The 7500-nt window shown below is 44.3% G+C and overlaps 17 non-coding genes across 17 annotated transcripts; all 17 read right to left on the bottom strand.

Moving 5' to 3' along the window:
- Positions 1 to 264: 264 nt before the first annotated feature.
- Positions 265 to 337, bottom strand: TRNAF-GAA (transfer RNA phenylalanine (anticodon GAA)). Its single transcript has one exon. It is a non-coding gene; the product is annotated as a tRNA-Phe (tRNA).
- Positions 338 to 1018: 681 nt separating this feature from the next.
- On the bottom strand, positions 1019 to 1091 carry TRNAF-GAA (transfer RNA phenylalanine (anticodon GAA)). Its single transcript has one exon. It is a non-coding gene; the product is annotated as a tRNA-Phe (tRNA).
- Positions 1092 to 1322: 231 nt separating this feature from the next.
- On the bottom strand, positions 1323 to 1395 carry TRNAF-GAA (transfer RNA phenylalanine (anticodon GAA)). The gene has a single exon. It is a non-coding gene; the product is annotated as a tRNA-Phe (tRNA).
- A 78-nt stretch (positions 1396 to 1473) lies between these two features.
- On the bottom strand, positions 1474 to 1546 carry TRNAF-GAA (transfer RNA phenylalanine (anticodon GAA)). Its single transcript has one exon. It is a non-coding gene; the product is annotated as a tRNA-Phe (tRNA).
- Positions 1547 to 2074: 528 nt separating this feature from the next.
- Positions 2075 to 2147, bottom strand: TRNAF-GAA (transfer RNA phenylalanine (anticodon GAA)). Its single transcript has one exon. It is a non-coding gene; the product is annotated as a tRNA-Phe (tRNA).
- A 681-nt stretch (positions 2148 to 2828) lies between these two features.
- TRNAF-GAA (transfer RNA phenylalanine (anticodon GAA)) lies at positions 2829 to 2901 on the bottom strand. Its single transcript has one exon. It is a non-coding gene; the product is annotated as a tRNA-Phe (tRNA).
- A 231-nt stretch (positions 2902 to 3132) lies between these two features.
- Positions 3133 to 3205, bottom strand: TRNAF-GAA (transfer RNA phenylalanine (anticodon GAA)). The gene has a single exon. It is a non-coding gene; the product is annotated as a tRNA-Phe (tRNA).
- Positions 3206 to 3283: 78 nt separating this feature from the next.
- Positions 3284 to 3356, bottom strand: TRNAF-GAA (transfer RNA phenylalanine (anticodon GAA)). The gene has a single exon. It is a non-coding gene; the product is annotated as a tRNA-Phe (tRNA).
- A 528-nt stretch (positions 3357 to 3884) lies between these two features.
- TRNAF-GAA (transfer RNA phenylalanine (anticodon GAA)) lies at positions 3885 to 3957 on the bottom strand. The gene has a single exon. It is a non-coding gene; the product is annotated as a tRNA-Phe (tRNA).
- A 529-nt stretch (positions 3958 to 4486) lies between these two features.
- TRNAF-GAA (transfer RNA phenylalanine (anticodon GAA)) lies at positions 4487 to 4559 on the bottom strand. The gene has a single exon. It is a non-coding gene; the product is annotated as a tRNA-Phe (tRNA).
- A 378-nt stretch (positions 4560 to 4937) lies between these two features.
- On the bottom strand, positions 4938 to 5010 carry TRNAF-GAA (transfer RNA phenylalanine (anticodon GAA)). The gene has a single exon. It is a non-coding gene; the product is annotated as a tRNA-Phe (tRNA).
- A 78-nt stretch (positions 5011 to 5088) lies between these two features.
- Positions 5089 to 5161, bottom strand: TRNAF-GAA (transfer RNA phenylalanine (anticodon GAA)). The gene has a single exon. It is a non-coding gene; the product is annotated as a tRNA-Phe (tRNA).
- Positions 5162 to 5389: 228 nt separating this feature from the next.
- TRNAF-GAA (transfer RNA phenylalanine (anticodon GAA)) lies at positions 5390 to 5462 on the bottom strand. Its single transcript has one exon. It is a non-coding gene; the product is annotated as a tRNA-Phe (tRNA).
- Positions 5463 to 5991: 529 nt separating this feature from the next.
- On the bottom strand, positions 5992 to 6064 carry TRNAF-GAA (transfer RNA phenylalanine (anticodon GAA)). Its single transcript has one exon. It is a non-coding gene; the product is annotated as a tRNA-Phe (tRNA).
- Positions 6065 to 6744: 680 nt separating this feature from the next.
- On the bottom strand, positions 6745 to 6817 carry TRNAF-GAA (transfer RNA phenylalanine (anticodon GAA)). The gene has a single exon. It is a non-coding gene; the product is annotated as a tRNA-Phe (tRNA).
- A 228-nt stretch (positions 6818 to 7045) lies between these two features.
- TRNAF-GAA (transfer RNA phenylalanine (anticodon GAA)) lies at positions 7046 to 7118 on the bottom strand. The gene has a single exon. It is a non-coding gene; the product is annotated as a tRNA-Phe (tRNA).
- Positions 7119 to 7346: 228 nt separating this feature from the next.
- Positions 7347 to 7419, bottom strand: TRNAF-GAA (transfer RNA phenylalanine (anticodon GAA)). Its single transcript has one exon. It is a non-coding gene; the product is annotated as a tRNA-Phe (tRNA).
- Between the last annotated feature and the right edge of the window lie 81 nt (positions 7420 to 7500).

Below are 7500 nucleotides of genomic sequence, written 5' to 3'. Positions count from 1 at the left end.
CTTCAGTCTAACGCTCTCCCAACTGACCTATTTCGGCTCTTTTTCACGCAACCAGAAAACTTTGCATAGGAAAACAGTTTACGTTAATGTATACGACCCAAAAGCCTTTCTTGTTGCCGTAATCCGGGATCGAACCAGGGACCTTTAGATCTTGAGTCTAACGCTCTCCCAACTGACCTATTTCGGCTCTTTTTCACGCAACCAGGGAAACTTTGCATAGGAAAACAGTTTACTTTAATGTATACGACCCAAATCCTTTCTTGTTGCCGAAACCCGGGATCGAACCAGGGCCCTTTAGATTTTCAGTCTAACGCTCTCCCAACTGAGCTATTTCGGCTCTTTTTCCTGCAACCAGGGAAACTTTGCTTGGGAAAACAGTTTGCTTTAATGTATACGAACCAAAAGCCTTTCTTGTTGCCGAAACCCGGGATCGAACCAGGGACGTTTAGATCTTCAGTCTAACGCTCTCCCAACTGACCTATTTCGGCTCTTTTTCACGCAACCAGAAAACTTTGCATAGGAAAACAGTTTACGTTAATGTATACGACCCAAAAGCCTTTCTTGTTGCCGTAATCCGGGATCGAACCAGGGACCTTTAGATCTTGAGTCTAACGCTCTCCCAACTGACCTATTTCGGCTCTTTTTCACGCAACCAGGGAAACTTTGCATAGGAAAACAGTTTACGTTAATGTATACGACCCAAAAGCCTTTCTTGTTGCCGAAATCCGGGATTGAACCAGGGACCTTTAGATCTTCAGTCTAACGCTCTCCCAACTGAGCTATTTCGCCTCTCTTTCATGCAAACAGGGAAACTTTACTGAAGCAAATAATTTACTTAAAGATACACGACCCAAAAGCCACTCGTGTTGCCGAAACCCGGGATCGAACCAGGGACCTATAGATCTTCAGTCTAACACGCTCCCAACTGAGCTATTTCGGCTCTCTTTCGTGCAAACAGGGAAACTTTGCTTGGGAAAACAGTTTGCTTTAATGTATACGACCCAAAAGCCTTTCTTGTTGCCGAAACCCGGGATCGAACCAGGGACGTTTAGATCTTCAGTCTAACGCTCTCCCAACTGAGCTATTTCGGCTCTTTTTCACGCAACCAGAAAACTTTGCATAGGAAAACAGTTTACGTTAATGTATACGACCCAAAAGCCTTTCTTGTTGCCGTAATCCGGGATCGAACCAGGGACCTTTAGATCTTGAGTCTAACGCTCTCCCAACTGACCTATTTCGGCTCTTTTTCACGCAACCAGGGAAACTTTGCATAGGAAAACAGTTTACTTTATTAATGTATACGACCCAAAAGCCTTTCTTGTTGCCGAAACCCGGGATCGAACCAGAGACCTTTAGATTTTCAGTCTAACGCTCTCCCAACTGAGCTATTTCGGCTCTTTTTCCTGCAACCAGGGAAACTTTGCTTGGGAAAACAGTTTGCTTTAATGTATACGAACCAAAAGCCTTTCTTGTTGCCGAAACCCGGGATCGAACCAGGGACCTTTAGATCTTCAGTCTAACGCTCTCCCAACTGAGCTATTTCGGCTCTTTTTCATGCAAACAGGGAAACGTTTCTGAAGCAAATAATTTACTTTAAGATACACGATCCAAAAAGATCTCATATTGCCGAAATCCGGGAAGAACCAGGGACCTTTAAGTCTTCAGTCTAACGCTCTCCCAACTGAGCTATTTCGGCTCTTTTTCACGCAACCAGGGAAACTTTGCTAGGGAAAACAGTTTGCTTTAATGTATACGACCCAAAAGCCTTTCTTGTTGCCGAAACCCGGGATCGAACCAGGGACGTTTAGATCTTCAGTCTAACGCTCTCCCAACTGACCTATTTCGGCTCTTTTTCACGCAACCAGAAAACTTTGCATAGGAAAACAGTTTACGTTAATGTATACGACCCAAAAGCCTTTCTTGTTGCCGTAATCCGGGATCGAACCAGGGACCTTTAGATCTTGAGTCTAACGCTCTCCCAACTGACCTATTTCGGCTCTTTTTCACGCAACCAGGGAAACTTTGCATAGGAAAACAGTTTACTTTAATGTATACGACCCAAATCCTTTCTTGTTGCCGAAACCCGGGATCGAACCAGGGCCCTTTAGATTTTCAGTCTAACGCTCTCCCAACTGAGCTATTTCGGCTCTTTTTCCTGCAACCAGGGAAACTTTGCTTGGGAAAACAGTTTGCTTTAATGTATACGAACCAAAAGCCTTTCTTGTTGCCGAAACCCGGGATCGAACCAGGGACCTTTAGATCTTCAGTCTAACTCTCTCCCAACTGAGCTATTTCGGCTCTTTTTCATGCAAACAGGGAAACGTTTCTGAAGCAAATAATTTACTTTAAGATACACGATCCAAAAAGATCTCATATTGCCGAAATCCGGGAAGAACCAGGGACCTTTAAGTCTTCAGTCTAACGCTCTCCCAACTGAGCTATTTCGGCTCTTTTTCACGCAACCAGGGAAACTTTGCATAGGAAAACAGTTTACGTTAATGTATACGACCCAAAAGCCTTTCTTGTTGCCGAAATCCGGGATTGAACCAGGGACCTTTAGATCTTCAGTCTAACGCTCTCCCAACTGAGCTATTTCGCCTCTCTTTCATGCAAACAGGGAAACTTTACTGAAGCAAATAATTTACTTAAAGATACACGACCCAAAAGCCACTCGTGTTGCCGAAACCCGGGATCGAACCAGGGACCTATAGATCTTCAGTCTAACACGCTCCCAACTGAGCTATTTCGGCTCTCTTTCGTGCAAACAGGGAAACTTTGCTTTAGAAAACAGTTTGCTTTAATGTATACGACCCAAAAGCCTTTCTTGTTGCCGAAACCCGGGATCGAACCAGGGACGTTTAGATCTTCAGTCTAACGCTCTCCCAACTGAGCTATTTCGGCTCTTTTTCACGCAACCAGAAAACTTTGCATAGGAAAACAGTTTACGTTAATGTATACGACCCAAAAGCCTTTCTTGTTGCCGTAATCCGGGATCGAACCAGGGACCTTTAGATCTTGAGTCTAACGCTCTCCCAACTGACCTATTTCGGCTCTTTTTCACGCAACCAGGGAAACTTTGCATAGGAAAACAGTTTACTTTATTAATGTATACGACCCAAAAGCCTTTCTTGTTGCCGAAACCCGGGATCGAACCAGAGACCTTTAGATTTTCAGTCTAACGCTCTCCCAACTGAGCTATTTCGGCTCTTTTTCCTGCAACCAGGGAAACTTTGCTTGGGAAAACAGTTTGCTTTAATGTATACGAACCAAAAGCCTTTCTTGTTGCCGAAACCCGGGATCGAACCAGGGACCTTTAGATCTTCAGTCTAACGCTCTCCCAACTGAGCTATTTCGGCTCTTTTTCATGCAAACAGGGAAACGTTTCTGAAGCAAATAATTTACTTTAAGATACACGATCCAAAAAGATCTCATATTGCCGAAATCCGGGAAGAACCAGGGACCTTTAAGTCTTCAGTCTAACGCTCTCCCAACTGAGCTATTTCGGCTCTTTTTCACGCAACCAGGGAAACTTTGCTAGGGAAAACAGTTTGCTTTAATGTATACGACCCAAAAGCCTTTCTTGTTGCCGAAACCCGGGATCGAACCAGGGACGTTTAGATCTTCAGTCTAACGCTCTCCCAACTGACCTATTTCGGCTCTTTTTCACGCAACCAGAAAACTTTGCATAGGAAAACAGTTTACGTTAATGTATACGACCCAAAAGCCTTTCTTGTTGCCGTAATCCGGGATCGAACCAGGGACCTTTAGATCTTGAGTCTAACGCTCTCCCAACTGACCTATTTCGGCTCTTTTTCACGCAACCAGGGAAACTTTGCATAGGAAAACAGTTTACTTTAATGTATACGACCCAAATCCTTTCTTGTTGCCGAAACCCGGGATCGAACCAGGGCCCTTTAGATTTTCAGTCTAACGCTCTCCCAACTGAGCTATTTCGGCTCTTTTTCCTGCAACCAGGGAAACTTTGCTTGGGAAAACAGTTTGCTTTAATGTATACGAACCAAAAGCCTTTCTTGTTGCCGAAACCCGGGATCGAACCAGGGACCTTTAGATCTTCAGTCTAACTCTCTCCCAACTGAGCTATTTCGGCTCTTTTTCATGCAAACAGGGAAACGTTTCTGAAGCAAATAATTTACTTTAAGATACACGATCCAAAAAGATCTCATATTGCCGAAATCCGGGAAGAACCAGGGACCTTTAAGTCTTCAGTCTAACGCTCTCCCAACTGAGCTATTTCGGCTCTTTTTCACGCAACCAGGGAAACTTTGCATAGGAAAACAGTTTATTTTAATGTATACGACCCAAAAGCCTTTCTTGTTGCCGAAACGCGGGATCGAACCAGGGACCTTTAGATCTTCAGTCTAACGCTCTCCCAATTGAGCTATTTCGGCTCTTTTCTCGCAACCAGGGAAACTTTGCTAGGGAAAACAGTTTGCTTTAATGTATACGACCCAAAAGCCTTTCTTGTTGCCGAAACCCGGGATCGAACCAGGGACGTTTAGATCTTCAGTCTAACGCTCTCCCAACTGAGCTATTTCGGCTCTTTTTCACGCAACCAGAAAACTTTGCATAGGAAAACAGTTTACGTTAATGTATACGACCCAAAAGCCTTTCTTGTTGCCGTAATCCGGGATCGAACCAGGGACCTTTAGATCTTAAGTCTAACGCTCTCCCAACTGACCTATTTCGGCTCTTTTTCACGCAACCAGGGAAACTTTGCATAGGAAAACAGTTTACGTTAATGTATACGACCCAAAAGCCTTTCTTGTTGCCGTAATCCGGGATCGAACCAGGGACCTTTAGATCTTGAGTCTAACGCTCTCCCAACTGACCTATTTCGGCTCTTTTTCACGCAACCAGGGAAACTTTGCATAGGAAAACAGTTTACTTTAATGTATACGACCCAAATCCTTTCTTGTTGCCGAAACCCGGGATCGAACCAGGGACCTTTAGATTTTCAGTCTAACGCTCTCCCAACTGAGCTATTTCGGCTCTTTTTCCTGCAACCAGGGAAACTTTGCTTGGGAAAACAGTTTGCTTTAATGTATACGAACCAAAAGCCTTTCTTGTTGCCGAAACCCGGGATCGAACCAGGGACGTTTAGATTTTCAGTCTAACGCTCTCCCAACTGAGCTATTTCGGCTCTTTTTCACGCAACCAGAAAACTTTGCATAGGAAAACAGTTTACGTTAATGTATACGACCCAAAAGCCTTTCTTGTTGCCGTAATCCGGGATCGAACCAGGGACCTTTAGATCTTGAGTCTAACGCTCTCCCAACTGACCTATTTCGGCTCTTTTTCACGCAACCAGGGAAACTTTGCATAGGAAAACAGTTTACTTTAATGTATACGACCCAAAAGCCTTTCTTGTTGCCGAAACCCGGGATCGAACCAAGGACCTTTAGATCTTCAGTCTAACGCTTTCCCAACTGAGCTATTTCGGCTCTTTTTCCTGCAACCAGGGAAAATTTGCATAGGAAAACAGTTTACTTTAATGTATACGACCCAAAAGCCTTTCTTGTTGCCGAAACGCGGGATCGAACCAGGGACCTTTAGATCTTCAGTCTAACGCTCTCCCAACTGAGCTATTTCGGCTCTTTTCTCGCAACCAGGGAAACTTTGCTAGGGAAAACAGTTTGCTTTAATGTATACGAACCAAAAGCCTTTCTTGTTGCCGAAACCCTGGATCGAACCAGGGACCTTTAGATCTTCAGTCTAACGCTTTCCCAACTGAGCTATTTCGGCTCTTTTTCCTGCAACCAGGGAAACTTTGCATAGGAAAACAGTTTATTTTAATGTATACGACCCAAAAGCCTTTCTTGTTGCCGAAACGCGGGATCGAACCAGGGACCTTTAGATCTTCAGTCTAACGCTCTCCCAACTGAGCTATTTCGGCTCTTTTCTCGCAACCAGGGAAACTTTGCTAGGGAAAACAGTTTGCTTTAATGTATACGACCCAAAAGCCTTTCTTGTTGCCGAAACCCGGGATCGAACCAGGGACGTTTAGATCTTCAGTCTAACGCTCTCCCAACTGAGCTATTTCGGCTCTTTTTCACGCAACCAGAAAACTTTGCATAGGAAAACAGTTTACGTTAATGTATACGACCCAAAAGCCTTTCTTGTTGCCGTAATCCGGGATCGAACCAGGGACCTTTAGATCTTGAGTCTAACGCTCTCCCAACTGACCTATTTCGGCTCTTTTTCACGCAACCAGGGAAACTTTGCATAGGAAAACAGTTTACTTTAATGTATACGAACCAAAAGCCTTTCTTGTTGCCGTAATCCGGGATCGAACCAGGGACCTTTAGATTTTCAGTCTAACGCTCTCCCAACTGAGCTATTTCGGCTCTTTTTCCTGCAACCAGGGAAACTTTGCTTGGGAAAACAGTTTGCTTTAATGTATACGAACCAAAAGCCTTTCTTGTTGCCGAAACCCGGGATCGAACCAGGGACCTTTAGATCTTCAGTCTAACTCTCTCCCAACTGAGCTATTTCGGCTCTTTTTCATGCAAACAGGGAAACGTTTCTGAAGCAAATAATTTACTTTAAGATACACGATCCAAAAAGATCTCATATTGCCGAAATCCGGGAAGAACCAGGGACCTTTAAGTCTTCAGTCTAACGCTCTCCCAACTGAGCTATTTCGGCTCTTTTTCACGCAACCAGGGAAACTTTGCTAGGGAAAACAGTTTGCTTTAATGTATACGACCCAAAAGCCTTTCTTGTTGCCGAAACCCGGGATCGAACCAGGGACGTTTAGATTTTCAGTCTAACGCTCTCCCAACTGAGCTATTTCGGCTCTTTTTCACGCAACCAGAAAACTTTGCATAGGAAAACAGTTTACGTTAAGGTATACGACCCAAAAGCCTTTCTTGTTGCCGTAATCCGGGATCGAACCAGGGACCTTTAGATCTTGAGTCTAACGCTCTCCCAACTGACCTATTTCGGCTCTTTTTCACGCAACCAGGGAAACTTTGCATAGGAAAACAGTTTACTTTAATGTATACGACCCAAAAGCCTTTCTTGTTGCCGAAACCCGGGATCGAACCAAGGACCTTTAGATCTTCAGTCTAACGCTTTCCCAACTGAGCTATTTCGGCTCTTTTTCCTGCAACCAGGGAAAATTTGCATAGGAAAACAGTTTACTTTAATGTATACGACCCAAAAGCCTTTCTTGTTGCCGAAACGCGGGATCGAACCAGGGACCTTTAGATCTTCAGTCTAACGCTCTCCCAACTGAGCTATTTCGGCTCTTTTCTCGCAACCAGGGAAACTTTGCTAGGGAAAACAGTTTGCTTTAATGTATACGACCCAAAAGCCTTTCTTGTTGCCGAAACCCGGGATCGAACCAGGGACGTTTAGATTTTCAGTCTAACGCTCTCCCAACTGAGCTATTTCGGCTCTTTTTCACGCAACCAGAAAACTTTGCATAGGAAAACAGTTTACGTTAAGGTATACGACCCAAAAGCCTTTCTTGTTGCC

This window comes from Phalangium opilio, unplaced genomic scaffold, assembly GCF_054372755.1.
Source record: "Phalangium opilio isolate 3A_F unplaced genomic scaffold, DU_Popi_V2 ptg000500l_1, whole genome shotgun sequence".
Taxonomy (NCBI): domain Eukaryota; kingdom Metazoa; phylum Arthropoda; class Arachnida; order Opiliones; family Phalangiidae; genus Phalangium; species Phalangium opilio.
This window is presented reverse-complemented; position numbering and strand designations above follow the sequence as displayed.